This window comes from Haemaphysalis longicornis, unplaced genomic scaffold (genome assembly GCF_048455015.1).
Source record: "Haemaphysalis longicornis isolate Haplotype H1 unplaced genomic scaffold, Haemaphysalis longicornis Haplotype H1 scaffold_4, whole genome shotgun sequence".
NCBI classification, from domain to species: domain Eukaryota; kingdom Metazoa; phylum Arthropoda; class Arachnida; order Ixodida; family Ixodidae; genus Haemaphysalis; species Haemaphysalis longicornis.
Window position 1 is genome coordinate 15988123 of NW_027526361.1, and position 24215 is coordinate 16012337.

A 24215-nucleotide genomic window follows, 5' to 3' on the forward strand; every position below is an offset into this window, starting at 1 on the left:
GAGTCTGTTAGACCACCTTGGCTTAGAACAACGCCGTTTATTTATACAGCATTGATTCAGCCGGATCCTATTTGATATGTCGAGGAGTAGGGCGATGAGCGTAGCCACGCTCTCTCTCTACTCATGAGGGACAGTTGAACTTTCTCCCTAATTGCAGGAGTGGAAGGAGGAGGATGTTCCGGATTTTGACCACAGCCGCAATTCGGGCCTGAGGCAACAGCTGCCGACCACAATGCATGTTCGGCCGGCGTTGAATTATTGAATGGAATGGAGCAATCGTTATTATCAGGATGGCAGGTGGCCGCACGTGGGTGAGAAAAAAATAAACTAATATTGGCCCGCAAGCTAGTCTGTGACACGAAGGCCTGCAGGAACGTTAAGGTCATTTCTATTCTATTTCTATTCTATAAGATGTTAGCCGAATCCATTCCTCAGTGGAATGAGCCCTAGAGGGGCGATACCAGGGCCATACCACCTTACTGACTCTCACGCACAATCACGCGAGGTGGGGAATATCCGGTGTAACAGTGCATTTGCATTATAGCACTGCGCAGTACGGTAAACCTCGGTGGTTGAACTCAGACAACGTCGGCTCCACTGTCTTGGAGGACAGTTGCAGAAGTGAAAGTTCATGAAAGTGGTCTCGAGCACTTCAGTACCGTTCTGCTCATCAGTAACGTTACATTTGTTAATTTAAACGACAGGTGGGTATGTGAAGTCTTTTGTTTCAAGAGCACTAGGCGGATTGTGAGAAAACACGGCCGTGATAAGAAAGCCGGGAGAAAAAAATGGCACAGCCAATTCGCATCGGCTGCGATGACTTTCATAGTGTGTGTCTTCGAAATAAAACACAAACAAAATGAGAACGCGCTGCTGAGCAACGCCTGGGCAAGCGCAGGCCCACGGGGAATGGCGGAGAGAGCTGTGGCGGGTGCAGCGGCAGCTGCGCCATTTCTTTGCCGGTGAAGTAGGACGCCAACTGAGTAAAACGTGCGAAGCGGCATGGTAAGAAGCGCAAACTAACAGCAACACGAGGGGCTAGATCCCCTCCTGTCTAAGTGTCCTTCCTTGTGTACCCGTTCCTTTTCGCCTTTAAGCATGCCGAAGCTCTGTAACTAACAAATCTGAACTCCTGCGTTGAATGTGCCAAGAGGCCTTCTGCAGGGAAACAACGTTCACACTTCACGCCGCAACACTAAGCCCAGCGACATCACTTAACATCCGATTTTGCATATACTTATCCAAATCGCTTAGGCTCCTCCGTAGTTTTAATTGGATTGAAGTTCCGGGCTTCTCACTCATTATCAGTGACGCCCAGAGGAACGCCGCTCGGCATTCGGCGCGTGCCGACAGCCATTCGGAGAGTGAGCGGCCCTGGCCATCCGGCCCGTCCTAAACTTAGCCCCGCGACCGCAGCCCTCTGTCTCCATTGTGGGCAGCTGTGGCACAGCTGCCGCAGTGGCAGCAGCCGGCCGCCGCCACCAGCGCCGGTACCGTGGCGCCCGAGCCGCGGCCAGAGTCCCGCGGCCGGCAGCAGATGGCGCTAGCCGAGGGCGGCCGGTGGCGGCGGCGTCGACCCGGGGCCCGGTGCCCGGAGGTGGGGGGGAGCGGCCAGAGCAAGCAGCTGCTGCCGCGGTGGAATGGCGGGCAGCAGGGCGCGTCGGTGACCCCCGTGGATGCCGCCCGGCGGCCCGGCGGCGGCAAGGCCAGCGGCTCGGAGGTGAGCATCGACTGCCCCCTGCACAGCCTACCCGCGCACACCTCGTGCACTGCCGCCTTTGCCTGTCCTGCTCGAGACACTTGTCACCCCCCGGTGCTGCAGGAAAACCGCCCGCACCTAGAGGAATTCATTGGCTAATTGGCAGTCCCTGCCTCCTAGCGAGCGCCGATGCTGGCCACGAGGTGCCCGCGAAGTGACCACGATCTCCCCTAAGCAGCGCATGCATCGCGCCCTTCGCTTGCATCGGGCACTTCCTTCGCAGGTGCTGCGCAGTTTCTAGAAATAAAGCCGCGGCCTTCTTGGCAACGCCGGCGACAATGAGCTTCCGAACACGCGCCGCGCGATCCAGGCGCGTGAAGAGGCAGAGCGCGAAACCGAAACGTTTGCGCAAGAGCTGAGCCAAAGGCCGGCCTTCGTCTTGGCGAGACCAACGGTCCGAGTCGATGCCGCTCCTCTTTTGATCGTGCCGGAACCGAGAAAAAACAAGCTCACCTTTGCGAAGCCATTTTTGAAAAGACTTCCCTCTCCCCCTTTTTTTACACTTTGGCTGTTCGGTCGGCAGAGCCCCAGTGGCGCAGGAAAGAAGACAGTGGGACGGCGGCCACACGCGGCCCTGTTTGTCTCGCCCGAGGAGCGGCTGAGTTGGCCCGCTGGAGCATGCGCCGGCGGGGGCCACTTTGTTTGGTGCAGCATGCAGTAGTAGGGGCGCGAAGCGGGACAAGTGCGGCGTCCGCCATGGACCGCTGAAGGTGCGCCCTGTCGCGGCGCGGGCCGGCCCGAATCGATGTCGCCGAAATAGCGGGGCCCCATCGACCGACGCCTGCGCAGCACGCAGTCTCGTGGCCGGCGTAGCCGCCAAGTGCTCTCTACTCCCCACGGCCCTGGGCGGTAATACCGGGCACCGGCAGTGCCGCAAATTAGCTACCTGCACGGAACTCCTCGCAGATCCGCTTACGAAGGAAGGCGCAATTTCCTGCGAATAGACGGAATGTCGGTTACATTTGTGCCCGGAGGCAATCCTGCATGCAGCCGCAGAATCCCGAGAGATTCCTGCTCCGAGCCCCTCCTCGAAGCTAGCGCACATCATTAGCACGTGCTTGCCGTTCCCCTCCCGGACGCTTTGCTCGTGAAAAGATGATTACGCATGGAAAGGCAGTGACGTTTTGAGCTCGGGCATTGCTGCTACTCTCGATGTTGTCCTTTACTGCGATGCATGAGGCAGTGGAAGAGACAAGCACACACGAAAGTGTTTATTGAAGTTGTTGGGTTTAGCGTGAACGCAAAAAAAAAAAATTGATGTTGTTATGTCATAAGCTCAAGCGTCGCAGTTCCACAGGACAATCAGTGAGCCTAAGTGGCATCGTGGCGTCACATCATATTGACACCAACTACTATCACATTCGGATCTGAACGACGTTAAATAATAGTCCCACATCACCCATTACCGCAAGGGTACATCTTGCAGTACCAATGCCACGCTGGAAAATTTTCTTTGTATGTCTTTATGGACATAACGAGTGTTCTCTATGACAGTTCTCTTTATTCGCTCCGCATCTCGTTTTACGATTCGGTTTATCGCCTTCCTGCTTTGTTATCACTCGAAATGGCTGGTTCGGGTCGTTACTTTTTTTGGTGGAAGCAACGTATTGAAATGCCGTGCCTTAAGATGCTTCATGATGCAAAGAGCAAGGCGGCCTAAATTGTTGCAAAGCTTGCCCCTACGGCGCTGCTCAAAGCCCCGCTGTATTTTGACGCATGAAGTTTACCACCTCCGAAGTGGCCTAGCACGAGACCGGTGAGCCTCCTACCTCACGAGCCACCGATCTGTGACGTCTGGCCACCTGGACCAACCGCAAGTTCATATATAGCAAAAGCAAAACCTGCGCTTCTAAGTATAATCACTTTATGCCGCCAGGTAAACTTTCGGGAAAAGAATTTTAATTAATGTATTTTTCAACGTTGTTAGTCCCGCTGTGCTGAAATCGCATTGCGTCTTTTGTGTTTTTTTTTAAAGTTGAGCGAGCCTATTCATCCCACTGTGCAAATGTCTGCGCATAATTAGCATACGCATGTAAACAGACAAACCTTCCGTTTGAACTAGGCGTACCTCACACTGCGTAATAGAGGATAAAATTCTTATCATAAAAAACGAGTGGCATAAGAAGAGTGCATGAGAAAATTGAGGCGCGGAATAAATACGTCGACAATCTCCGACGACTCAACCACTACGCCAACGCAGAGGATATATCGAACGCAAGAGGATTGAGGGGGAGGCGCTCCGTAACGTACGTGGAACGGACAAATTTTTTATTGAAACCAGACATCACAACTGCGATCATTTTTTTCTTTTGGCACCGTCCGATTTTTTCACACCTCTTTCTTTTTAACTCCTACGGACGCAGTGGAGAACGGCCGGCAGATCGATTTCGTACACCGGTCTTCAGGCAGATTCCGAAAATAAGTCGCGTCATGTAAATACAGAGATCGACCGAAAGCTGTGCGATAGAAGAGGGAGTCTGGAGAGGGCAATGACATGCATACTCTACCGTGTTTGCTATCAGGCGAAGTGTCTGACAACGAACCGAAGCCCGTCATTTACATACAGCCGTGCCAGCACACCATCTGGTAGCCTCGCTCAGATATGCGGATACATATGCCGTAGACGAGATTAAATTAGGACCCCAATCGGGCTGAAACGCTGAAGCAAGCAGTTTATCTCAGCCGTTGCCACTGTAGGGACATCACGGCCACGCTAATGGAATGTGTGAGTGTTATGCCGTTATTTAGTTTCTCTAGACCGCATCATTGCCTTCGGAGTGTGGGCGAACAAATTTGACGGCGTGGGGCGCAGGCCTAATACAATAAATGCCGAAAGAATAAGTCCTCTCTCTTAAGGATCATAAATATTTTCTGTTGCGCCTACGGTGATAATGGCTCAGTGTTGCATATAGCCACATATCTCCTCCTTCCTTTGCTTGTTCATATCGCGTCTTTTTACCGCCTCCTCCTGCCAAGGACATTGTACTGTAAAGGGGCAGTACCTTGTACATACATACATACATACATACATACATACATACATACATACATACATACATACATACATACATACATACATACATACATACATACATACATACATACATACATACATACATACACAAATAAATAAATGAATAAATAAATAAATAAATAAATAAAAAAAATTCATTCAAATCCCGGTGGTGGTCACAAAACATTTCGCCGCACAAGCCATAAATGAATCATATATGCAACTTGTTCCTGGTTCTGTGCTGCTTTTTTGCCGCCTAATGTTTGGGCTATGCTCTTCTCCCCACCGAACTGCACTTGTGCTTAGCGAGCCGCTTTCCTTCGACACTTTTATGCATTGCAGTACTTCAAATTTCTGGCTTTACTGTGGATTAAAACGGCTTTTGAAGTGGTCACAAATATAAATAAATTAAGTAAATACATTTTTGGTTCAGTGATTTGGTGTTTACCTACTCCTTATTGTTATTTGAAAAATAAACTTGAGATAACTTTGCAAAACCGTCACAGGAAAAAAACAAGAAATACATGCAGGTGCCTGCTTTAAAAATAATTATTTACGCTTCCATGCTTGACAAGTTACCGCTGGGTTAACAAGCAACATAGGCTCGTGGCTGCCCGAACTTTTTTACCGTGAATGATGTTGTGTGCGTGTCATGGCGGTGCCTAAACGTCAGGTGCAGATCTGCCCGCTCAAAAAAACATATCGCAGTGACAAGCATTTAGGTCGTAGCAACTTACTAGGGGCTGCACTTTTGTTCACTGCTGTGCATTGTTTTAGTAGCGGTTGATTATACATAGGTTTGCTTTACAACAGTCGTTGCTTGAGGCGTTACTCAGGTTTTATTGACTACGGAAAACTAACAATATTTTCCGCTTTGGCACACTTAAGTCCTGAGTAATGTTATGTTGCTAGTTCGTCTAACCTGCTTAGCAAACATTATAGATATCCGGGTACGGCAACGATGGTCCGACAAAGACCTAGTGTAAATTGGAAAAAAAAAAATGCTTCGATGTGCACATTTAGTCGCAGATAGTATTATGATGAAATAAGCTCTCACATAACTGGGACATCTTAATTTTCTTGAGGACCTAATTTTCGCGTATTTCGCAAAAAATAGGACTCATGAAACATTTCGGCGAATTCTAAGATATTTTGCAGCCTACATTTTGGTCGGCTCTTCCCCCTTCAGAATCTTTAAGTGGAGAAAACTTGCTCTAAAGATGAAAAAGAGGGGAACAGCGCAAAACGGGCGAAACACAAGACGAAGAAGGAAGGTTCACCGCAGCGCTTGTGGTTAACTTCTTTCTTCGTTTTGTGTATCGTCTATTTTGCGCTGTTCCCTTCTTTTTTGACGATGAACCAGCACACCCAAGCATCAGCTTTGGCTGGCTCCAAGCCTCTCAACGGGATTGCCTTGCATAATTTAATGTCATGTTTCAAAGAAAAGGACGCCCGGATGTAGAAAACCACCGTCGTGCGACGGACGCTGCATGCTAGACAGCATGTAAATTCCACTCACTTCGTATTTCGCCTTTTCATTGCATGATCCGCATTTAGAGTTCAGTACAAGCACGGTAGAACGATTTTCTTCAGTGAGGGATTGGCCGTCACTTCTCGTGCACATGCAAGCAATTTAATAGATTATACCAACCCTACTGAGGCATTTAAGAACACCCGTAATAAAATATGCGGAAGTAGATTAAAGTGGCTTTCCTGTACACTTTTTCATTGTTTCGAGCCCCTAGTTCGCGAAATTTAGTGTCCGCGAAATATTCCGAAGCTTCAGATTCTGGTGGATTCGCTGAAAGCCCTTTCTGTGGAGCGTACAGAAATGGCATCCTGTTTTAAAAAAATATCTACACATTTATGTCAGCCGTTCATAGATTTTTATAATTATTAAGTGTTTCCCCCTTCTGTACAGCTTACACACAGGTACAATGCTCGTCAAATTGACGGACTGAAACATTTAACTCTGAAGCATTTGTTAACTGGGCAAGTCAAATATCTCGCGTCGTCGTGGTCAACACTCGGGTCACAAAACTGCCGACTGCTGAAACAATAAAAATCAGAAAAAATAATGTTCGTATTGTCGCCAACTTTCTCAGGGAAGCTTCTGCTAAGAAAATAAAGTCGTTGAGTTTAGGAGAAAATTGGGCAAATTGAGATGTGGCTGATAATCGAACCCAGGGCTCCAAAACACCTAGGCTAGGCCTCTACGGATTTAACTGTAAAGGCGTGCCTAGTAAAGTAGTTGTGCCCTTGGAATTGGATACGTAGGTTAGAGATTTGTGCTGAAATCTGCATGGGTAATTTGAGCATGGTAATTACGGGAATTCGGTTAACAAGGCAGATTCCTGTAAAAAATGATCACTTTGCTTTACGTGCAACAGTAGCGCCGCCATGCGACATCCACTGACACCCACCGTCGCACGGCGCTGTCCGACTAGCGCGAACACAGGAAAAAAAGACACAAAGGGAAAAACATGGCGATGATGACTCGAGGCGATTGGACACTAATGCGTCTCATTCGCTGCATCACAAGGAGTGCTTATCGGTGCCTTCGTAATATTTAAGATCTTACAGATGCTACTCGTTTTATCTGTTAGGGTATAAGTGCCTTCTTTAGTTCTGTTACTTCATCTTGTTGCTCACGACAGTGAGCCTGATAAATCCATTACCATGTGCGTCATTCTTCTTGCTTCCTCTACTGCAGTCCCGAATCACGCTGTCTGGATTTCTTTTTTTTTTTTTTTGCCTGAAACATGCGCCAATTTAGGCTAACTAGAATAGGCTGGCCACTCTCGTACATTTTGCAAATTAAAAACAAGAAAGATTCAGTTGGCCGTGTGCTCTGTCGTTGGCGCACGCACAAATTAATGGCGTCCTTTTTTAACTCCCGCTGACGTAATGCGCATTGCGCAAAGCCGCGCCGAAATAGGTTTCGCCATTGGGATCTTGCGGGGACCATTACTGGGCTCTTTGTCAACGATTCGTCTGATGCGTGCGCGTCTCACGCTGCGCGACATTTTCCAAACGAATCCACTTTCCTTCTTTCCTTTTCCACATTCCTCGACAGGTGGTTCCGTATCCAACTGTTTGCGAAGTTACGAAACCATTACTCATTTGAAAGAGAAGGTTTAACCATGTCTACCGTCGTATGGGATGTTTATGTATTTATTTATTTGTTGAAAATACTTTCAAGGCCCATAGGGCATAACAGAAACAAGTGGTGGCGTACATGCATAAGGTTCAGTTGTTTTAAAAAAACAGCACACAAACCGAAAAGAAGAACAAATTACAAAAAACCGATTCAACAAGGAGCGTTATGAATGGCTGCTTTAAAGAGAGTGGAATCAGCGATGGCAGCGATGGTGGGAGGAAAGTGGTTCCATTCTACGCTGGTTTTTGGGATAAAAGATTCTTTATACATATCAGTACGACAATACAGTACCCAAACTTTGCTGCAATGGTCAATTCGAGATGAACCCGCCGCGGTGGCTCAGTGGCTAAGGAGTTGTGCTGCTGAGCACGAGGATGCGGGTTCGATTCCCGGCAGCGGCGGCCGCTTTTCTGATGGAGGTGAGAAGAAAAAACGCCCGTGTGTACGAGGAGATTTCGGCGCACGTCAAAGATCCCCAGGTGGTCAAAATGAACCCGGAGCCCTCCACTATGGCGCGCCTCATCGCCTACGGTGCGTCGGCGCGTTCAACCCTACAATCAATCAATTCGAGATGACACGTAATCGCGGGTAGAGATAAGTTGATCTTTTAAAGTAGGGTTAGGATGACAAATTTTGCGGAACAAACAAAGACGAGGGCATTTGCGATGGTAAGAAAGGCTGTTGACAGAATTTAATGTGGGTACGGCGACGACACAATTATAGAAGAGAGATGCGAGAAGCCATACGAGGAGAGAATTAACGATACGAATGGTGGGAGTATACAAATACTTTCGGAAAACTAGAATTAGGACGATTTTAAGGACAAGGAGTGCGTCAAGCGTGTTCAAGCGGGTACCAAAGTGATTAATTGTGCGATGGGGGTGTGACAATTGGGATTGCAGCAAGAACGAAGTGTTTAGGGAGTAGAGCGGCCTTTTACGGGACACTACCGGGCAGTGCCAAAGACGCCCTGACCCGACATCGACGCATTTTCTCAGCTTGGTTCGTGCCTTCAATTATTCTTCCAGCTCTCTGTCCCTTCTCCGAAAGCGTTGTCAATAGCTTTAGGGTCACCTGTAGAGTATATAAAGGAGCCGTCGGCCGCGCCGTTTCTTGTTATCACAACGAACTGTGCTTATTTTTTCACGAGAGTTTCGTTGTTAGGACGGATAGTCCGTGAGAACACCGTGATTTTTCGCGAAAGGTTCCGTATAAGTGTGCTCAGTTTTAAAGTACGGCGCATGTCTAATTCGAGCAATATGGGCACCCAGGTATTAAGAAAATCTGGAGAGAATACCCAGGGGTGAACGAAATTTAGTTTCTATAGCTAATAGTACTTACAGCAGTCTTGATACGCTAGTATAGTAGTATGTTAGTATAGTACAGTAGTATAGTTACAGTAAAAATTAGTAGTTATTGTTGACACATGCTGAGTGTCCCATGTATTGTAGCCATAGAGGCTCTTCTTCGTCTCCGCAACATGGGTAAGGAACTCGCGGGAATGCGATACGTTTTCAAAACAAACCGCAGGATTATGTGGATCGTTCGGCATAACGCATGCATAGACGGCTTTAGTGAGCTCTTGAATGGGTTACAGACGGCCCTTACGGAGAAAATTTCTAGGTTTGTAAAAGTTATTTTCGTTTAAGGCTCGAGAAAGTTCGCTGGAGCTTATTTCCGTCCTCAATATAGCTCTCTCACGGTTGAAGCGCGTGGCACCACTTTCAGCCTCATTCACGGCTCATTGCCTCTTTGCCACGAAATTGCCAGGTCATTTGTAATGTCTGTGTTGGACATTTTCCGTGTTGGGAAGAGAACTTTGTGTTTGCTTCCGGGTATATTTTTAGTTCGCGCTGAGGTAATCGATGTGCTTAAATGCTTCCAGCTTCGCGCAGCGAAAATCGTTCACCTTGGCTAAGGAGACTGGCTGCTTCTACCGGGTTTAATATCTTTCTGTTTAGGCAGTTCAAGCGCGACTAACTACAACGCGGTTTAGACTTAAGTGTTGATGGGGTCTAGATGGTTCAATCGAGGGGGAAAAATGAGAACAGCCCTAAAAAGGGCCAGAGGCTACATCATAACTGGTGCTGCACAATAACGACGCTTTAACAACTACCACCTTTTGTATATCGGGGGGGAGATGGGTAGCATTTTTTTTCAGTGATTTTAATTTGTGTTTGCTACCATGCTTGGAACTTGTGTTTTCATAATATCATGCGACCTATAGGGTAGCTGGCCACCTGATAATCTACAAGTATTGCGTGTTTATGCGATGCAGCAAGTAATGTTTTATCAACAAACCAAACACAAGCGCACAAACTCCGCTATTTCTTTCCTTAAGTTCCACATAATTGAATTGATTATTTTAATAAAGAAGTGAACGAATTTTATAATTTATTTAAAAAAGTTGGGGTAATGTTTTGACGGGAAGTTATTCAAGGTAAAACTGTTATTTGGCGCTCGCTATACATACATACATATATATATATATATATATATATATATATATATATATATATATATATATATATATATATATATATATATATATATATATATATATATATATCCCACCCGGCGGGCATATTTTCACCGCTTTCTTTTCGACTCGGAAAATTCTTCATCTCTTTCTATGACCCACCACAACCTCCCCCTTTGCTTTCCGAGTTAAAACTGTTAAAGGTAAAACTGTTAATTGGCGCTCGCTATACATACATACATACATATATATATATATATATATATATATATATATATATATATATATATATATATATATATATATATATATATATATATATATATATATATATATATACACGCACACAAAGTAGAAGAACGCTCTTCGGAGACTTTATTTCCAACGTTTCGACCTGAGACAGGTCTTCCTCAGGAAGACCTGCCTCAGGTCGAAACGTTGGAAATAATGTCTCCGAACAGCGTACTTCTACTTTGTGCGTATTCCTGCAGCAACTAAGGACTCTACTTCACGACTATATATATATATATATATAAGAGAAGAAAAACTTCGAACAAGGTAAAAGCACGATTGTGGCCTACGTTTCAGCAAAGAGAACTTGCTTTCCAGGCCCTGAGGAAAGCAAGTTCTCTTTGCTGAAACGTAGGCCACAATCGTGCTTTTACCTTGTTCGAAGTTTTTCTTCTCTTGTGTTCTCTACCATCTTCAAAGTTCTACTACTCCCTATAGATATATTATATATATATATATATATATATATATATATATATATATATATATATATATATATATATATATATATATATATACAGACAGACAGACAGACAGACAGACGGGCAGACGGACGGACGGACGGACGGGCGGGCGGAGAAGCAAGCAAATAAACAAACATACACACACGAATGCCTCGCACTATGGAACGCCTGGCGTTTCGAAACTCCGTGGAGCTCTAGTATTTAGCATTAGCATGGACGACTTCCGCCGCCTCGCGGATCGGGAGGAATCTAGCAAGGCATGGGATCGGAGCACCGATTAAAAGACGGCGTAGGGATTTATTGATGGAGCGTAAGAATGCACAAAACCTAAGCCGTATGCAGCCTCACTGTAAGAAAAGAACAGCGGGCAATCATCACCGTACGGTCTGACAGTTGAATGTTGGCAACCACAAGAAAAACTGTGACTCGACAATATGTGCTTGCGGTATGCCATACAAATAATCGACTGCGGGTGGTGACAGACCGTTTGCGGCCGCACGCTGTTCAAGGTTTGGCTCGAGGCAGCAATGAGGGTCCCTTGAGTTGCCCGAAAATTTTCCTATGATCTCTGGAACGCACAAACAAAGAAAAATGCGCAGAAAAGGTGGTTGCAAAGCGAAGCTGTAAAAGACACCCACAGTGATTACCCATGCGTCGTCACTTGAATTTAGACACCTGACTCTACAAAGAGTGAAACAAGAAACAAGTGCAATGCACTTAACAACATCATTTATTACTTCAAAGAGATATTCTTTGCTAAGGTCATGATCCATATGGTGGTTGATTGAGTTGCACCGGTAAAGCACACGAGTGTAAACTTTTTTTAAATGAAAAGAAGCTCAAACCCGGTGTTAGAATATCTCGCTTCTCCTCCGTCTTCGCCGCCACCGGCGGAGATATGAGATAGGCGGTAGAGACGGAGTAGAAGTGAGAGGCCAAGCGTTGGTGTGAGCTTCCTTTAATTTTTATAAGCTCCTAGCGCATGCGCAAGGCGCTCACACGGCCGTTACACGCGCCGTGGGCGGAGCGCACAGCGGCTCGAGAGGTCGCGTGACGCTATTCTATGGCATTCAGAGAGAACGCAAGGGGTAAACCCGCAGATGGGCTCAGTGAGTGTACCGTCTGTCTCCCCGTCTCCCCGTGGGCTTGTAGCTCAATCGGTAAGACAGCGGGCTCTTTCTAGGTTTCTCTATTCGTTGTAGGTTCGATTCCTTGCGTTGCCAGTAACTTCTTTTATTTGTTCGCTGGAGTTTTCTGTTGACACCAACGGTCCCACCCGCCGCGGAGTCGGTGGCTAAGGCGTTGCGCTGCTGAGCATGAGGTCGCGGGTTCGATTCCCGGCCGCGGCGGCCGCTTTTCTGATGGAGACGAAAAGCAAAAACCCCCGTGCGTACGAGATTTCGGCGCGCGTTAAAGATCCCCAGGTGGTCAAAATTAATCCAGAGCCCTCCGCTATACGGCGCGCCTCATAGCTTGGGTTGCATCGGCGCGTTCAACCCTTCAATGAATCAAATTAAATGAATCACCAACGATCGCGACAGAACCCTTGGGTGGGAGGGGGGCGGGGGGGGGGGGGGGGGGAGGGTAGAGGTAAAAAGCTTCGCTTTAAAATAGTGACACTTGCTGCGCACTGTTTAAAGGAGACGTAAAATAATTTCGGGTGTTGCGTGGCTGCTTGCGTGTTCTTCGTGCATAACACAACCATCTCACAACTACACGGTATCCAAATCTTCGTTGGTAAACAATGTTCTATACGTGTTGTGATTGAGCGCACGCACGTTCAAAAGCAAATAAGCAAATAAGCCTTCGTCAAAGAAGCGTACATAAATACTTTGATTTATTGCCCGGCCGACTTTAATCAAGCTCTTTCCGCTGTACGCCTTCGCGTCCCGCTACCAGGCTAACTGCATGCCGGCAACACAACTGCGCGTGCGCAGAGCAATCAGCCGGCGTTCAGGCCCCACGAAGTGGCGTTTCCGCTACGCTGGGCCTGCAGGGATGCAGAGGCCCTGGGATAAAACAGCCTGCTGGCCCGTGCCCATATTCAGCGACCAAACGCAGTGCATTAAGCGCAGCCGGGCAAGGCAGGAGGGACGTATATACATACCGAGGCAGCCTTTGCGAGCGCGGTTTCTGTTTCGCCCACTGCTCTGAGCGCAACGGCTTCTTCCGGCCCCACGCGTGTAGCAAAAACAGGAAGCCGCTCGCATTACTCGGAGTTATGGAAGTAGGCCTATGCGCATTTTTGGCAGGCGGCACTTTCTTCATTCGGAGATGGTAACGCTGGATGAATGGAGGAACCCGGACGTCACCATTTCGTTAAACTGTATGAAAGAAACGTGATGACTTTTCGGCGGGGCGCGGGGGCAGTTGAACGGCGTTGTGGATCAGAAGAAAGTAGAGCGATAAAAATGGTTATTGAAAATACCACCCGAGCTTTTAGGCGAGTGTTGAAGCAACGCATAGTTATGAACATTATCTACATTTCAATGGGGAGGCCGCTCCGCGTGGGGAGGTTCCAGGGCTTGTGGTTAAGGGTGCGGCGGGCGCTGAAGGCTAATTAGTGCGAAGAGGAACTGGTACACAAAAAAGAAACTCGCTAATGGAGCCAACTTCGTTTTAACTCTGTACGGTAGTACGAATGCAGAGCAGCAATCGCGACCAAACACATAGAGCACCAAGCACGAAATAAAGTACGATAAAAAGGAGAGACAGAAGAGGAAGACAACGTTGAAAGAACCTGCCTTGTATGTACAGGTGCCCCCAAAAGTAAACGGACCATGGCTTCGTGAATTTTGAATAATTTCTATTTTGTGCGGCTGCCAGCATAAATAGAATATGTGTGTCCCAATTTTATTCTAGGATGACTGTCTTGAGAAGCCACTTAGAGGTTGCTGGCTAGGCACATTACAGATAAATCCCCTCAAAATCTCCAACCCGTGCTCAGCCTACTTTTTGGGGCACCTGAACGTAATGCATAGCACTGAAAATAAACTACGCATTTATAAGCTTTCAGCTTTCCCTTATAATGTAAGAACATGCGAGCATCACTGCTCACTGAGTTTATTGCAACTGAGCTTTGGGGTGATGAGTGTGGTATTGCTGAGTGTATATGAATGACACAAAACACGCAAGATTATAGATCGGCCATATTTCGACCTCTTCATCCTCATCCTTCTTCCCTTGCGAGTCTTTCTTTCTTCTTTCTGTTGCTTCGATTACCAGCCTTGCACAAACGCCCTTAGGCCTTTGTCCAGGCTTAACGCTAGGTACTACTGAGCCGAACGTCGTCCCAAGCAACGTCAGACACATTAAACGACGCGCTGCGGTTACTTGTTGGTGTCGTTAGACCTCAAAATTCGACGTTATAGGAATAACGTCGAGCCGTCCAATACCCTCGTCTCCCCACCTCCAACCCTTAACAGTGCCAGCAGTTCGGCTGGTCAAATTTTGTCCTTCCTATCATCGCTTCATTTTCCTCCAGCCACGTGACGCGTTGCAGCCAATGGGCATGCGAGGCGGACGCGTACTCTGAGTTCGCAACCGATGTGGGCAGCAAGTGGGCGCACACTCGCATTTTAAAATGTACATGATGTGTAGAATCTAATCGGGACGTTAGGTAGGCGCAGGCAGTAAGACATTTTGCCGACAGGTTTCTGGCATAACTGTGGGGTTGAGCGGACCTGGGGCAGGAGCGTTTTTCGCTATCTGAGCTTAGTATCGCGGCAGTTATGCTCGTGAATCAGACAGGAAAAAAGTATTTCTGCGAGTGCTTGGAAAGCACACTTATATTGAGATGTATGAGATGGGAGTACTGAAAAGGAAAGGAGCAGGAATGGCGTTGGATACAAGAATTACGCACCCCGTAAAGGATAACCATATGCCGCATTTAGGCGAGTGTAACCAGCATGAGATTCAGGTTTCAACCCCGTTGCTTAGCCTCTTGTCCCACACTCACCCTCTCCCCTTTCCATCTAGTTCTGAAAAGCATGGCTAGCAAGGATGCGCACATTTTCCTAGCATCAGGGTCCGGAATATAAAAAATAGAGAAAAAAGGCAATCAAGCTGCTAAAATTTTGCGAATGGGTAATCACAGCAGCGGCAAGCAATTGTTGAAAAAAAATCGCGCATGTCCACAAGGGCGTCCGCAGAACTTTTTGCGAGGGGGGGCATCCATTAGCGGAGAGGGGGGGGGGGGGGGGGGCGGTTGGTTAGCACCAAAAAGGCGCTATTTTTGGTTACAAAAATTACAAACAGCAAATTAGAACCAGGCTTGGAGAATATGCATTGGATTTTATTACCGAACAAAGAACTACAGTTTATAAGCAAAATCCGAAAAGTTACTGTCACTTCGTAAACAAAAATGGTAAGTCTTGCTGCGTGAGGGTTCTCGACTCCCGCCAACTGATCACCAGCACACAGCACAATACGTTCACAAACATACAGCTCCATTCCGTCAATCTTCCTTGAATTGAATAACAGCTGCAGACGCCTCGGGTTTATCTCGGCCAATCGCGAGATGACGTGTGTGATGAAGTCTGTTGAAATGGATCACACAATAAAGATACAACTGGCCTCCCTGACTTTCAGTGCAGTACAGGCGTACAAGCGTTTTGAGGGGCTGATTTATAGGTTTTGTTTCGGCGCTTGGGTGGTGCCGACATTTCGAAATTTTGAAGGAGAGGGTGTACAAGGTGATGGGGCGGCACGGGAGGATGTTACACTCTCCCTACTAAGTGTAGCGGTGAAGATTATGTGCTAGATATATCTGAAAATTTGTCCGAAAACTGAAGTTCTTGACTGCATAAATCTAGAGTTTAGAAGAAAAAAAAACGTCAAACCTTTCAGAATTGTTCGCTATCTTCAATAACCATCACAGGCAGTCTGTTTCACTTCCGTCGCATGACCGGCAATGTTAGTCAGTGTCTAAAGTGAAATGTTGACCGCAGTCCTGAAGGGCGTTCCATACAGATACGCAGGACCTGAGTGTGCTAATCATTTTAGTAGCGTGAATTGTTGGGCTAGTTGGTTCATGTAAATAACTAAAACACCTTTGCGCTAAAGGACGGGACAAAGGAGAGAACGTCGGTGTCATTCTCTCCTCTCTTCCGTCCTTCAAGGCAAATTTATTGTAATTATGGGCCATCCAAACTGTGCAGCTTTTTTGTAGTGCATAAAAATATTCGAATCTCAAGGGGGGGGCAGTTGCCCCTCCTTGCCCCCCCCCCCCCTTCCGGACGCCCATGCATGATGTCCACCACGGGCTAACATTTACAGATATTAACGGGTCTCTTATTGTAGGAATAAGTAAAGCCGTGATTGAGATCTAACGGCAACAGAGAAAATAAAGCAAATGAATTTATCTGGTACTTATGAAGCAAGGATTTCTGTAGCCTTGGCATTAGAAAGATTACAGAAGCGTTGAGACACTTTATCGTGCGGCTTCGGCCAGAGGCGGTCCCAACATAGCCAGTATTGTTTGTTGCCTTGTTATCTACAGTCAGTCCCCACGTCCAATACGTTTCAAGCGATGTTTTAACCGTAGAGCTGTTTATGGCGACACAAATCCGTCCGGCGTAGACAGAAAACCCCGAGCGTGGGCTTACGTCACACGAGAAGCTCCCGCCTTCGTCATCTTCGTCGTGTATCGACTGGCGCACCACAGGTCCGCCACGCCGAAGACGATGACGACGAATCTGCCAAGCCATCCCTTCACAATCCCCACGTGGAGAAAGCCGTGCTTCCCTCTTTTGCTAGCGTGTTGCTGGCACGTTATTGCCAATACCTTTTCACTCAAGATGCCTCTGATTGAACATCTCAAGTTCTTTGAACATCTCAGGTTCCGCTGGAAAAGAAGTCTGTCAGATTCGCTTGTGCGAAGTATCGCTGGCTTCTTTTCACTGAGGGGTGCCTCCACTTAATCGTTACCTATATCGGACACATCTGACAATTTCCCCTTTGTGCCACTTTGGCCACGAAATTTAATCCAAGAACATTTCTTGCGATTTTGCGCCAATTTCCTAATCATCGGGGAAAGCTGCTGCGACGTCTTGTACTGCCATTGACTCTATCGGTGGTGCTTTTGTCGTTTGGAGGCTCAAAGCTGGGTCAATGCCATAGGAACGTGTACAACGCCATCCACCTCTCCATTTCAAAGACAGCTCGTCTGCCATCCCGATTAGGTTGACTTTTACCTAGTTTTCCTACTCTTCTCTTCGTTTTTTTTGTTTGTCTCTCTCTCTCTCTCTCTTGAACTTAAACTTAATTATTTCGCCTTTTCCACTATTTTGCATCGTATGATTGATTAAAATGGAAAAAGAACTCTTCTTGACCAATCCTCCCAAGTGGGTATGTTCCATTTTTTGGGCCACCACAACCATCACCGGACCAGATGAAGAAGTCGGGGTGTACCGAGGCGAGGACGCGCCACAGAAGGATTTGCCCTACGCGGCCGTGCCGTCGGAAGACGACGGCGAAAAGGATGACAACGATTGCCACTGAATAAAACGCTGTACATACTTTAACGATCATTGCCGTTCAAAACGCCTTTGCAGTGCTGGGGTCCGGCTGCTCCCTCTCTCCTGGGATCCGCTGTCAGTGTTGGGAGAAGCCAGGTCGACCCCCGGTTCTGCTGTTTCTACAGCCATGCAACACTAGTGCAAGCTGCGTCATTTTTTTTTCTCCTGAACAGTGATGCTACGCTTTACGTTTGGCTTCAGTATGGCGTTGCGAGGTATTAGCAGAAATCAGAACTGCGACACGAAACAAAGAACGCCGATGGGGCGAGGTCTTGTCAACATTACCCAATCGCAGCAAATGTCGTTGAACTCGGCAGGGGGAGCGCACCGCTCGAGCAGAGTGGTTGCGTTGTTGTCATTGGAGGGGCCATAAATTCGCCATAATCCCACCTCTCTGAAGGAAAATTTGACATCCACCTAAATGCAGCCATACGGCTACAAAGGAAAGCTACAAAGGATGTCAAAGACGGCTACAAAGGATGTCAAATTTTCCTTCACAGAAACTTACTCCACCTTGGGGATTTCCCCTAAATCTGATCGATTAACATCTGTCCTTCACTTCGAGTTGTTGATCAATTCGCTTTCGCACTACTAACGACTAGCCTCCTGGTTAGCTCAGTTGGTAGAGCGACTGCTCCGGTTAAGCAGTGGTTCCGGGTTCGAATCCTGGACCAGGACGAATTTTTCTTCAACTGCGAAGTTTCTGAGAAAGCTGTATAGCTTTCCTTTGTAGCCGTATGGCTGCATTTAGGTGGATGTCAAATTTTCCTTCACAGAAACTTACTCCACCTTGGGGATTTCCCCTAAATCTGATCGATTAATCCCACCTCTCGTGCCGAACTTGCGTGCAATCCACACTTGGTGCACGTCTCACCCCACGGCTGTGCTCGCGCAATTTTTTCCTTTCGACAGCGATGAATGGCTCATTGAGTGAAAAGGAGAGCGTGTAGCGGCTGCAGCAGCGCAACAGCTTGTATGGGCTGCGACCGCACACACGCAGAGGCGTGTTCGCCAACGCCTTACCCCCTTATTTCTCGTTCCGTGCGAGTCGTATTTCCCGCACAGTGTTACAGTTGTGGAGACGGGTTCGGGCCGCCATTGTCGCTAGCGTGACTGACTTTCAAAACTTCTAGCATCTGGGCCGGTATTCTCGTAACTGTCCCTTTTGAAAACGTCCCTTTTGAGTCCCTTTCATCGTGACGTACTTCCGGTTAAGCAGTGGGCGTTGGCAGTAGGTTTGTTGCGCTTGCGTTACGTCACTTTCGGTTGTTTGCTTTTAGCCAATCAGGGCTCGCCAAAAGGGACACTTTTGAAAGGGACGCAAAAGGGACAAAACTCGAGAATACCGCCCCTGTTCTAGCATGCTTTCGCTTGAAGAAAATATGCTGAATAATCAAACTTTGAACTTTGAGCTTTGAGCTTAGGTCAGGAGGCCAAGGCGGGTTGAAGATGAAGAAATTCTAATGCAATCTTTACGTTTGAGCACAGGATCAGGTTTGGATTCTGTACTACCCCAGTTGCGGGTCAAATAAAGAGAGAATAAATTTAATATAAACGGTGGTCTTGCCCGAGTCGTTGTGCTGGCTTGCTATGCCGAATTAGAAGAGTAAAAAAAAAAAAAAACAACTATAACAATAAATGATGCCGGGTGATGCGCGCCACAGTGCGTAGCTTACTGCCGTGGAGTCTGAAACATCTACATTGTCGGCGCCCGCAACCTCGGAAGCATTGAAAAATGGCCATCCGCGCCTGTACACCGCAGATACCCCCAGCAACCCTAAAAAAATATTACTCCCAGTCCAAATCACCACGAACACTCAATGTTAAAAATACACTAACGCTTTCGCATTCACACCATTCGGCGCGGCGAAGACTGCAATCTGTGGGTGACGCAGCTTGGCTCAAGAATATTGTTTGCATAGAAACCGGAAGGATTCATTTGTAATTAGGAGCGCTTCACTACCCTCGCGCAAAACAATGACTAGGTTAACTTTATACGACCAAGTTTGTTAATTAGAGTATTTTTCACGCCATAGCACATAGCCTCTTTAACTGTCTCCGCGTCTTTGCGCTGTTCTTCACATGGAGCTCACATTTATAACAATAGTTATGCCTCACTGCAAAAAACTGGAATGACGCATGGCGCTGCGTCTTTAGCCTGCTCCAAATAAAAAAAAAAGCAGAGAAGGAGGCGGCCCGTCGCGACAGCTATTACAGGCCCGCACTGTGTCGAAAGCAGCTCGATGAAAAGATTTTATCTTGTTCAGAAACAAGGCCACATTAGTTGTCAGGCTTCCAGCAAGCATCCAAAGAAGCGATGCAGGGAGCAACCGGGCGGGTTAGTGGTCAAGAGCAGCAAGAGAACAGGGGAGGCGGTGAGCGATGAAGCCGTCGGCCGAGGATTTTGTCTTCTCGCCATGCCGGTGGTAATGGTGTCCTGGCCCTTGGGGTGTCTCAACGTACACGAGCTGCTGGCGGCTCGCCAGGGTAAACGTTTGGCGCCAGCGGCTGTGTTCGTACCACGATTGGGGTCTGACGTTAGCAGGTCCAAGCACCGGTATGACTCCTTGGCTCGTCTGCGCTACAAACCACTCATGTCATCGTGATGACACTAGGGAATTTTTAAAAAAAGAAGGCACTCAAACTTTCCGCATGCGTGATGAAACCTTCCGTGGTCGCCTTCTTCCCTCGGACTCAAGTCGCTCAAGTACGCAAGAATATCGGTTATCCTGTTTCTATATAACTACATTATCTGTTCAGGCTCCTCTCCTGGGAAGGTATAGCATGCAGCGTCGTATCTTTCTCGCGACGGAACCGTTACCGTGGCTATTGCGCATTGTGCTGTGGCGAGACATCCCTTTTTGATATCCGCCTAAGCAGGACAAGCTTGCATTTCAAGGTTTATCCAAGCAGCCTTAGGAACATGCCTCATGCTGGTTTTGTCCTCTGGAGCGTATGCCTTAGGCTCGCTGCAAGAGTACGGTTAGAGCTCGCATTACTAGGATGTACGGTCATATACAAACGAAATGCCAACACGAAAATATGAAGTGGAACACTCAAAATTGAAAAATACTCTTCGTGGAGGTCCAATTATGGCACGCTGTTGGTATATTTGGAAAGCAACATTTCCAAACTTTGCTTTGGTAAGGAAGCCACAAATAATTTTGGCTAGCATGGAGAGAAATCGCGCTATTAGTGTGTTCTGGTTCATATTTTCATACATAGTAGGTAAGAGAATAGCTTCCTGAGGGGACATGCCGGTGTGGATGTCTGATGCCGTTGGTTCATGGTGCCAACTCCGGATTTCAGACGTGCGGTACTCCAAAAAGCACTTGACTGCTTTAGCGAGGCATGAGGCCGCGGGCATGAGCCGGAATCACTACCGCAAAAATAAGTACACAAACACAATGGTGATCTACGAAGGAAAATAATAGAGATGTAGCCAATGACTTAACAACAGAGATGCAGGCATACATTTGTAAGTTTCCAGCCTTTATCCTGATGAACAGTCGAATGCAAAGAGACAGTTGTTCAAACTTGGACTTCCCAGTAAAAATACAGAAATATTTCTATTTTTGCTTTCGGCAGAACAACCCGAAATGAGATAGTAAATTTCTTCGGAACCACGTGCGATGCAGTGGGGGGATCGGAATTCGACTGGGCTGCTTATATTAATCTCTCACGAACTCTTCGTCGATAGTCTCCAACATCTGCAGTTTCAGATGCCTAGTTGGGGAGGTCCTGACAAATGTCTGTTGCAGCATATATGTTCACAAGAAAAGGTTCGTTTTTCGGCTAGTCAAGGTTATTTCCTGCCACTCATGATGAACAAAATGTGAGGGATCACCCTGTTGACGTTCTTGAAGCCCTTAAAGATTTTTGCTCTTTATCGTAGATCAATCTTGTCCCCCAGTAGAGCGTTCAGTATCGTGACAAGGCGCTGTATCAATCTGGATATTCTTATCCTCATTTTTGCGTAAAAGGCGCGCCCGCGTCTGTCGCAATGCCAGTCAGGGTCTTAAGCAATATCCTGCATATAGGGGTCATTGCGGGCCACCTATTTTTTACTCAGCGGTACCCCCTCAAAAGTAGACATACCTGCAGGCGTTTTATGCTCGTTCATCTCAGGTAGATCATATATGTATTTTTGTTTTATCTCAGCTGTCGCGCTCCTTACACCGTTCGATGTCGTGCTTCAGGTTCATTACCCGTGGGGCAACCACGGGAAATCCTGATGGTGGTCGTTATTCTACGCCCGCAATAGAGTTTCCTCAAGCGCGAGGCAAACAACAGATGTGGTGACGTGTTCACTTGGCCTTTCTTATTTTGCTATCCCTATAAAAGCTTTGCTGTCTATCTTACGTTTTATTATGTCTGTGCACATGCAACAGTCGTTGACCGAAAGGGTCAGGCGATAATAGCCTCGTCGTTCGTATAGCCTGAAGCTGCCTCTCGAAAAATGTTAAGGAAGCAAAACTTTGTTCCTTAAGCTCTGTAGCTGACGCTATGCTCGTTGCTGAAGCTATGGAATATACATGTGTGACGTTGCAACACCCAGGGCCTTAGCGTAGACAAAAAAAAAAAAAAAACGCAACGTTTTCTCTTCCTAGTGCAGTAAGGGCCAGGCTCCGAAAGGCGGGAAATGCATCTCCTTTTATGAAGGTTCAATCAAATTTTGAATATTTTAATCCAGTCTTCATACCCTTCCTCTAGTCTTAAATTATCCTGCAAGAGACAGCACGTATAATGAACTAAATCCTAGTTAACTTACTCGCAGCCTTTCCATTTTTTTTTTTGTCTAAATCAAAACCATCTGGCTTTGTGCTTAACACAATGAGCAGTGTCTTTGGATCTGATTTTTTGCTTCTCAGACTAGCACGGTTTCATTTTCGGAGCCATGTATTCGATCCAGGGTAAATATGCCCGCGGCAGGGGTCTAATCAATGTCAGACGGTGCGTTTGTTTGTGGGTTGTCATTGAAGGAGTGCTTGTTGAGTACTCTTTGGGACCTTGTTTCTGCGCTCGCAGCGGAAGGACATTGACGATGACAAGGGTCACCTCCGCTATTGCTTATTCAGTCACTTGCAGATGTTCGCTTTGCGCGAAACGCACCGGTACAGTGCGGGGGTCGCAGGGAACGGGCGTAGAATACCAAGTGCCTGCAGGGTGTAGCTTGGGGCAACTTGATGGATCCGGGTCCTCCAATGGCATGGTCTCGCTATGAAAGCCCTTGAGGGGAAAAATGTCCCGATGCGTAAAACACAAACGCCTCCTCTGGCGTCGGTATTTTCTCGTCTTTCTGACTGGCGTTTTTGGAAGCCGCCACTGAGCAACTTTAGCATGTCGAAAAAAAAAAGAGCGCGCAAACAGCAAAACTGGAAATTACGGACGAATCATTTGGTAAGCGTACGCCCAACAGTGAGTTTCTGTTGTTCGGTTGAATAGTTAACTAGGGTGTGAATTTATGTTAGTACCCACCGCATTAAGTATGAATGTTTTCGTCATTTCTTTTCTCTTTTTTTTTTTTGCATGACGATGCAATGGCTGTGCAGAAAAACGTTATGAACTGTGGCTACACAGAACGACTAAGGACGGAACAACTTTCGTAACGATTTTAGTTTCTAATGGTAGAATGTATTATGAGTTTGACCTTGATCACAGTAGGCGTACCGGCGTTGCAGTTGTTTCTGCGCTTCTGTAGAATTGCAAGGGGCCATTTAATGTAGTGACACCTGCAGTCAGCCGTTGTCGCCTTCCTATGTGGGAGATCAACGATCATAACTTATAGAGATTACTTTCGGATGTTACGTATACATGGCTGCGAGTCGGTTAGCCGGCTGCAGACACCCAGTTTCTGATCTCAACCAAATATAATAACGCGTCTGCGCGAAGACTCGACACACGTCAAGAACTCGTAATTCACTCCTATCTTCGTTTCATACAGTCACTGCATCGCGCCGATAAGCCAGAGTGTATACCCTGAGACCGTAAAACCACAAACCTGATTCTTTTCACAGCAAATCAGCTGTTTACGGATGGGGTTACATGAATTTTTCGATGGTGACGCCTTTGGGCTTCTTACGGGCAAAACAAAAAGTCCTGGCATAGAGCTAACGCAGAAAAAAAATTTTCTGCTACAACGAAGAGCATGGACACAAGCAAGAGTTTTCTAAGCTCATTCTTGTTAACGTTGTTAGCAGCGCAGTGTAAACCTGTTTGAGACTGAACAGAGTATATAAGAAGACAGAAAGAATGTCAGCGTTTACACACCGTGCAGCGGTTTGGGTATCTGAGGTGTGTTCCGCTATCCGACTGTTGTCTACTACTCCGTAAGTCCGCATTCGCTTTTCCCAAAAATGACTGACAAAAAACTGAAGCACGTGCAAATATACTCGTGGTGTCTTCTTTTATCAGACCCGCCGCGATGGCTCAGTGGCTAAGCCGTTGCGCTGCTGAACACGAGGACGCAGCTTCGATTCCTGGCCGCGGCGGCCGCTTTTCTGGTGGAGGCGAAAAGCAAAAACGCCCGTG

The 24215-nt window shown here is 47.0% G+C and overlaps 2 protein-coding genes across 2 annotated transcripts in view; one reads left to right on the top strand and one right to left on the bottom strand.

Annotated features, from left to right (window-relative positions):
• LOC144178302 (proclotting enzyme-like) overlaps positions 1-24215 on the bottom strand; it is a 439300-nt gene that overhangs the window by 244230 nt on the left and 170855 nt on the right. The gene's annotated exons all lie outside the window — the stretch shown is intronic.
• The window catches only part of Phcl-1 (pH-sensitive chloride channel 1), an 88389-nt gene continuing 65751 nt past the window's right edge, over positions 1578-24215 (top strand). The window contains exon 1 of the mRNA XM_077706036.1: positions 1578-1720. The gene's annotated coding sequence lies outside the window, so the exon portion shown is untranslated. The remainder of the gene's footprint in view (positions 1721-24215) is intronic.